The 8,763-nt window shown below is 34.9% G+C and overlaps 1 pseudogene; it reads left to right on the plus strand.

Moving 5' to 3' along the window:
• Window positions 1-6,700: 6,700 nt before the first annotated feature.
• LOC149234770 (AT-hook motif nuclear-localized protein 18 pseudogene) lies at window positions 6,701-8,305 on the plus strand (annotated as a pseudogene).
• Window positions 8,306-8,763: the final 458 nt, after the last annotated feature.

Genomic DNA, 8,763 nt, shown 5'->3' on the forward strand with positions numbered 1-8,763 from the left:
CAAGGTGCATGAGATTCCATGCAAGATTTCCATTACAATTTTGGGTAGATTTTGTAGATATTGTTGTTTGTCTAATAAACATAGGGCCTTCAAGTTCCTTGGATGGTGGTATTCTAGAGGAGGCATGGACAGGTAAAAAGGTAAACTACTCATTTTTAAAGACTTTCATTGGTGAAACATTTGTCCACATTAATAAAGAAAACATAACAAAACTTAAGGAAAAATAAAAGTAGTGTACCTTCATTCGATATGGTGTTAATGATTTTGGTTATCGCTTCTATGATTATGAGAACCATAAAATCATCAGGAGTAGAGATGTGGTATTTAATGAAAGGGTTTTGAACAAAGATTAGTTGCAGGGAAATAAACAAGAAAAAGAAAACACAGAGCACTCAATGCTTGATGAGATCACATGAAAAGTAAATTCAAAGGTGCAAGGAAATCATAATGACCAATAGCAACAACAACAACAACAACAACAACAACAACAACCACAACAACAACAACAACAACATGGACATCAAACTCCTACTAGTTCTATTAGAAGATCAGCTAGGTTAAGTAGACCCCTTGAATGATATTCTCTTTCATTATATTATGTATTATTGACTGATTTTGTTGAACCAGAAGGATATGAATAAGCAATGTAGGTAGAAACCAGGAAGAAGTGGGAGCAAGCCATGAAAGAAGAAATGGACTCCTTGTTACATAACCAGACTTCATACTTAGTCAGGTTGTCTGCAAGTAAAACAACATTGCAAAATAAATGTGTCTATAGGGTGAAGGAAGATGGAGGAAAAAAAAGGTATAGGGCTAGACTTGTGGTGAAGGGGTTCGCACAAAAAGAAAGGTATAAAATTTGATGAAATATTTTCTCTTGATGTTAAAATCACTTCAATCATAACTATTTTAAGTCTAGTAGCAATAGAATATTTACATCTTGAACAGTTAGATGTAAAAGCAACCTTTCTCCATGGGGATTTCGAGAAAGAGTTCTATATGAAGCAGCCACAAAGGTATGAGGTCAAAGGGAAGGAGAAATTAGTGTGAAATTTGAAGAAGAAATTGTATGGATTAAAATAGGCTCCAAGGCAATGGTATCTAAATTTGATAGTTTTATGTTTGAACTAGGTTATACTAGATGTCACTTTGACCACTGTGTTTATCTTACGAAACAAAATGATGACAACCAGATTATGTTGCTATTGTACATAGTTGACATGCTTGTTGCAAGGTCTAACATGCAGGAAATAAATGTGGTAAAAGGAAAATTGACTAATTCATTTGCAATGAAGGCTTTGAGTGCTCCAAATCAAATCCTTTGTATGACAATAACTAGAGATAAAAAAAATCACAAATTAACATTGTCTCAAAATGAGTACATATAAAAGGTGTTAGAAATATTTCATATGCAAAATGTAAAACCAATTAATACACCTTTGGCTAGCCATTTCAAACTAATTAAGGAGATGTGTCTGAAGACACATGAAGAGATGGACTATATGTCTAAAGTTCGATATGCATCAATAGTGGTAAGCTTAATGTATGCAATGGTGTGCACGAGGTCAAATATTGCACATGTAGTGGGAGTTCTGAACAAGTATATGAAGAATCCATGAAAAGAGCATTGGATGGTAATGAAGTGGATTCTCAGGTATTTGAGAGGTACCACTAATCAAGCATTATGTTTTTGATGCTCAAGCATTGTTTTATAGGGATATGTTGATATGGAAGGTGATTGAGATAATAGGAGGAGCACCACATGGTATGCATTTATTGTAGGTGGAACAACTACCAGTTAAGTTTCAAAATTGCAAAAATTGTTGCACTTTCGAGAATGGAAGCAGAGTATGTTGTTGCTAAAGAGGGTAGTAAAGAAATGATTTGGTTACAAAGGTTTATGGATGGGTTGGGCAAGAAGCAGGAGATGAGCAAGTTATATAGTGACAACCAAAGTGCCATTCATCTTGTAGAGAACTCAACATTTCATTCTAAGACAAAACATATACAACTCATGTACCATTTCATACGGTCAATTCTAGAAGATGGACAATTGAAGCTGAAAAAAGATACACACTATCCAAAATCCTGCATTTATGTTGACAAAGGTAATAACCAGGGAGAAACTTAGTTTCTAGTCAATTTCAGTTGATCTTCAAGTACGATGGTGAAGATGAGAAACAACCAGGTCCAAGTGGAGGCATTGTCCAGCAAGTGAAGCAATGATGGAGTTGATATAATCAGTCTCCAAGTGGAATATTGTTGGGTGTGGAGCTTGATTATCTTCCTAATTATTAAGAAGTTTTTTGTTTTAATTATGGTTGGATCATAAAAAAAAACTAAAAAAAATCTCTTTAAAAAATGCTTGAGCAAAACAACTACAAAATTTCATATTTTAATTATATATATATATGAAACAGATTAATTATTTTATTCATAACCATGATCATTTTATTTAAAATTTATGTAAAACCACAACGCAAAGAAAAAGCCACGATAAATTAATTATCTATGTACCAAAAATTTAAAACAAGTTAAAATGTACAAAATAAACATGTCCTTCTAGATGTATACAAGACATATTTTATGAAAGTAAAAACAAATAAAGTGATCTTACTACAGCTTTACCACGCTATACTATGTGCCAAAACATTATTTCTTCACCAATTTCATGAGACTAAGATAGGGAATTGCTCTTATATTGTTTTTTAATAGTATAATTCAATAGGGCAATTCTTTTGGTCTCTTCCTTTTAAATCTGATGACATAAATCTAAATTTTGATGATATTGTAAGTTTTTGTAATTTAAAGATTTTATAAATTTAATGATTTAAAATTAGAAAAATAATAAAAATCATTTTATTTAAATATTACTTCTTAATTATATCATATAAATATTAAAATATATTATTATAAAAAATACGTAATTCATAGATCATAATATTAAATTAATTAATTAATTTAAAATTATTTAATAAAATTATTTATTCCAAAATTAAATAATTATATACGATAACAAAATCTATATTAAATATAACAAATATTTTGTAAAATAATAAAGTAATATTTTGTAAAAGAATAAAGTAAGAAAGTTTTTTTTTTTTTTCCGAAGAAATAGAGTTCATAATTTCTATTAAGAAGATAACAGAGATTACATGTTGTTGATGCCGAAGCATATGCTGAAATGTGGTGTAAACCACTTACAATAACCAATACTTCTGGGAAGTATGCAGATACAGCCCTCAGCAGGGCCTCCAGAAGATAAAGCAGATAGACCCTTAGACAGGGCAACCAGAAAGAGGGTATGTAAACCCCAACAGGAGTGAAACCCTACCCATACAAGCTAAACAAGCTAATAAAACAGTAAATAAACGAAAGCTCCTGTGTATGTGCAGAAGTAGTTCAAAAGGCAGCCCATAGACAGTGGGGAGAGGCACGAAATGGGAGGACACCTCCTCCATCCCCTCAACTCTCCACCAAAATCCGCAGAAGCCAGTGAAAGAGAGCCACCCATATACCCAGAGAAGCCAGAAAATAAACTAACCAGCAACAGCCATAGACGAGCGGCACGAATCGATGCAGAGACAGACTCTACATCTCAGTTCCCTCAACACTCTCCATAGCTGCTATGGTGACAAACAGAGGACCAAAAATGTACCCAGCCATCAGCACAGGAGCCCAATAGGACCCGGAACGAGCTGAGGCGAGTCGGTTCCGGGGGCAGAGGCGACTAGGGCAGCCACCTCGCCCCCATGAAGAAGATCAGAAGCCCAAAAAACCCTTGGCCCCTCCTGCGGCGCAGAACAAGACGCAAGGCCAAAAACCCTTGTTGAACCGCAAGACAGAAGGTCTGTCGGTGAGCAGAGAGCCGCCGATGCACCAGAGGACGCCGCCGCCGCTCAGCCCAAAGCCCGAGTCTCGCAGAGGAAGAAAACCGCGCGAGAGAAAAAGGGGAGCCGAGGTCAAGTTCACACCGCAGACAAAACTGGTCACAGAGCTTCCAGAGGCACGAATTCCTCTGCAGAAAGGCACCAGAAGTCGAGCCCCCGCACAGAAATCAGGCGAAGGTAAGAAGGAAGGTCGGCCAGAACCCCCCCAGCAAGTAGCCCTGCCGCCGCAGGCTCAGGCAGCAGCCAGAGCCGAGCAAACCCTAGGTTCGCCGCCCAAGTTCACGAACTCCCTCCACCCAATAAAGTAAGAAAGTTAAATGTACATAACATACATTTAAAAAAAAATATGAATTAAGTTAGCTATTTTCTTTATTTCCATCGATTTTAATTATATTTCTATTAATTCAAATAATAAAACAGGTTAGTAATGGACACGATAGGAAGAAAATGGATAATGTTATTGATGTATATATTTTTAAATTTTAATAATAAAATGTTTTTTAATTATATATATATATATATATATATATTTTTTTTTTTTAAATATAATTTTAATAGAGAAAATTTTAAAATAATAAATTATATATTTAAAATTTTTCATATTATTATATTTAAGTAATATAAGATAGGTGGGTAGTAATGGAAATCATAAAATTCAAATAGTAAGACATGTTAGTAGCAGTGCAAATAAGAAAGAAGAAAATGGATGATGTTATTGATTTTAAGTAAAGTTTTTTTGGTAGAAATCACATAAGAGAAATTTTTGGCGGAGGACGTTTCAAACTAACAAGTGTGGTTCATTATCAGGACTAGATGAAGAGTCAGACCATGGCAAAGGCTTAAAATCATTAATTTTATTTTTTATTTTTTAAACTTTTATCTCTCTATATATAAAATTTTATAAAGATCGTAAATTGTTATTGTTTGTAAATATATTTAATATTTTGAAATTTTCTTAAAATAATAAATTGTATATTTTAAATTTCTCAATTCATTTTTTTGGTTTAATTTTAAATAAAACTTATAAATTAAAAGAATTAAAACTATATTAAAAATTTGTCTAATTTTAAAATTAAAATCATATTAAAAAAATAATCTAATTTTAAATAAAACTACATGAAAATATAATCTGAATAAAAAAACATACAATAAATAATTTAAGCATTGTCTAATTAATATACAAAATGATTTTTCAAAATTGAAAAAAGTTATTTTATTTATTAGTTAGACTGCTCCATTAAACTATATTATAAAAAGTCATTGTAATTTTAAAAATAAAATGTAAATATTATAAATAATTTTTTGGATTAAGTATTGGGGGTTTCATGGAAATGGGATGAATAACTTACTTAACCCACTTGAACGCCCCAAAAAAAAATGATATCTAATTTTTTGCATCTCAAATAATTTTTAGGTAATTGTAATTTTAAAAATAAAATGTAAATAATTTTAGGTCATTGTAATTAAAAAAAAAAAAAATTCTAAATAAATTTTTGCATCTCAAATAATTTTATGGTAATTTTATAAAAGTGGTAGTACAATTGGCAAAAAGCATGTTGGCAAGCTCAGGTCATTGTAATTTTAAAAATAAAATGTAAATATTTTTAATATTTTTTTGCATCTCAAAATTTTTTATGGTATTTTATAAGGGTGGTAGTACAATTGGCAAAAAGCACGTTGGCAAGCTTTAAAAATAAAATGTAAATATTCTAAATAATTTTTTGCATCTCAAATAATTTTATGGTAATTTTATAAGGGTGTTAGTACAATTGGCAAAAAGCATGTTGGCAAGCTCATGTCATTGTAATTTTAAAAATAAAATGTAAATATTCTAAATAAATTTTTGCATCTCAAATAATTCTATGGTAATTTTATAAAAGTGGTAGTACAATTAGCAAAATGCATGTTGGCAAGCTCTTGTATATTTAAGTGCTTGGAAGTCCAATCCATGTGGACATGTCTCACTACCCAAATTTATTTATATATATATATATATGGTAATTTTATCATGAAAATTTATAATTCCACCTACCTGTTGAAAATTGGTGTAGTCTACTTATAGACCACCTTTTCCACTACATTTTTTTTGGTTAATTTTAAGTCGTTTAATTTGTAAAATACAGGTGCCCTAGGGATTTTCATGGTATTGAGTCTATTTATGCATAAAAATGTATTATCATGGAAGTTAGACTACAGGGTAAAAAATTACACAAATAAGACATCCATAAAATAAGATGCGGTCTAGATATTAGGTTTTTTGGTCCGTGAATGTTTTTTGGTCAAATATTAATCTTTATTGTTTAAACTAGGTTTTTAACTACATAGGATGCTGAAAGACTATTAAAACACTTGAAATTGTAGAAAGTTCACAACTAAAACTTGTAATTGTAATTTCAGGGAACTCCCATCTAATTTTAAGCCATTTTGGTTTAAAAAAAAACAAAAACCGCCCCCAAAAAATCTAACAGATAAATTAGAAGATCCTTCTGCATTCGATGGCCAAAGTGATTAATCACATCATGCAGACTGTATATTCACGACTGTCGGCAAAAAGAAAGGCAAACGAGTAGATCAGAATTAAAAAAATGACGGAGGCAATCAGGTTGCAGAACGGTTAGCCGTATTTTGAGCGGACGATCGAATGAGACAAGGTGGCTCCAGCAGCGGCACCTGTGGGCCGTGGCCCACCAAACCACGGGGCCCCTATTCCCACACCGAATCACAGGGACTCGGGTACCAACCCCCACTCTGGATCTCTGGCCCCACCACCATGAGACAAAGCCACTGCCCGACTACAAATTTTCTTCCAATTTTGCATTTGTGGATTCATCATTTTGAAGCTCAAGTTGCAGGCCTCGGTTCAGGTGAACTCTGCACCACCATGGCGGGGACGGTGAATCCAGGCGCGGCGTCGAGCCACTGGCACCTGCACGAGAACGGCGGAAGCAGCGGTCGGGGTAAAAGGGGATCCGGCGTTCTCGATGAAACTGAAGGCGCACGCGCAGGAGATCAGGAAATTGAAATTGGCCACCGGAGATCCAGAGGAAGGCCCGCCGGTTCCAGGAACAAGCCGAAGCCCTCGGTGATCATAAACAAAGAAAGCCCTCGGGCGCTCCGCGCCCATGTGCTCGAGATCTCCAATGGCTGCGACGTGGCTGAGAGCGTTGCCACCTTCGCCAGCCGGAGGCAGCAGGGAATCTGCGTTTTGAGCGGCAGCGGAACCGTGACCAATGTCACCCTCCGCCAACCCGCGGCGCCGGGTGCAATCGTGTCTCTGCATGGCCACTTTGAGATTATTTCATTGTCCGGAGTCTTTCTGCCGCCTCCGGTTCCACCCGACGCAACGGGGCTCACCATTTACTTAGCCGGTGGGCAGGGACAGGTCATGGGAGGCAGCGTTGTGCGCGCGCTCGTTGCCTCTGGTTCTGTTGTCGTCACAGCGGCTTCATTCATGAATGCTGGTTATGATCGGCTGCCCCTAGATGAAGATGAGGAGCCAGCCCCTTTACAGGTACAAGACGATTCCTTGCCCCTCACGGTTCCACCACAGTTACAGAGTGATGTACCCATCATGTATAACTTGCCTTCAAATCTTCTACGTGGTGGTGATGGGTATACATCATGGGCATCTGCAAGGCCGCCTTTTCTTCCCATGGAAGAAATTATATCTGGAGCATTTCGTGTCGGTTCAGGATTGGATCACGAGACTTGTGGAGACCAAACTTCTCTACATAACCGCTGGAGACCAAACTTCTCTACATAACCGTTGCACTACAGCAGCTAGACTAATTATGTGGGACCAAACCTCTCCACATAACCGTTAGACCAGAACAACAAGACTAAATATTTGCAAGGCCTCCTTATTATTTAGCAAGATCAAGAAAAAAGAACCCACCACTGACCCTAAGTCATGTACACCATTTAGATTTTTGTACAGGCTTGTATCCTCAAGAGTTTCATTATGGTTTATGGCAGAATAGTGGTGACATCCTCCTCATTATTGAGCAAGATCAAGAAAAAAAGAACCCACTGACCCTAAGTCATGTACACCATTTAGATTTTTGTACAGGCTTGTATCCCTCAAGAGTTTCATTATGGTTTATGGAAGAATAGTGGTGGGCTGTCACCAGAAAGAAAGAAACTGCAAATTTCAGAAACAATTGAGACACACAGGCTGCTCATCCTCATCAAAGTTGAGTGAGCTTCTGATTTTTTTTTCAACGCTGAATGCTGTATTTTTTGATTTTTGGGGGACTTCAATGTCAATTCAATGTCCTACAGACCATCCCAGTTAGGCTGAAATTTGATCTGGTACTTGGATCTATCATCTAGGAGAGTTTGAGTCTAGGTTTATTTCTCATTGTAACTTGAACTAAGTTTTGCAAGAATAACAAATAAGAAAGGAAAGTTTGCTTTGTATTTGGAGTTAATTGTTTTCAAGCTTGGCTACTTTTTCACTTTCATGGATTTAAACTTTGTGTTAGATTGTACTTCAGATTTTTATTCATTTTCATTTTCACAGTCTATCTGTGACACCTTAGCACTCATCTTACTTTTAAAATTTAATTTTAAATATTTAACTTCAATCTTAAATTTTAAATTTTAATTCTTTAAACATATTCTTAATTCTCAAAGTTTTGAATTTTATTAACTATGTAAGTCTATATTTAACTTTAACCTTAAATTTTAAATTTTGATTCTTTAAGCATATTCTTAACTTTCAAAGTTTTGACTTTGATTATTAACTCTGTAACTCTTATCTATCAACTTTTTCTAAACTTGTTTTATGATTCTCAATTAATTAAATTTGAAGCTTTCTGGTTAGAAAAGCTTCCTGCTTGTCTGAGAAACTATGTTACTCATAACAAACAAA

The sequence above is a fragment of the Pinus tabuliformis genome, chromosome 8 (genome assembly GCF_031772625.1).
Source record: "Pinus tabuliformis cultivar Carrire ecotype Pingquan chromosome 8, CPIR1, whole genome shotgun sequence".
Classification (NCBI taxonomy): domain Eukaryota; kingdom Viridiplantae; phylum Streptophyta; class Pinopsida; order Pinales; family Pinaceae; genus Pinus; species Pinus tabuliformis.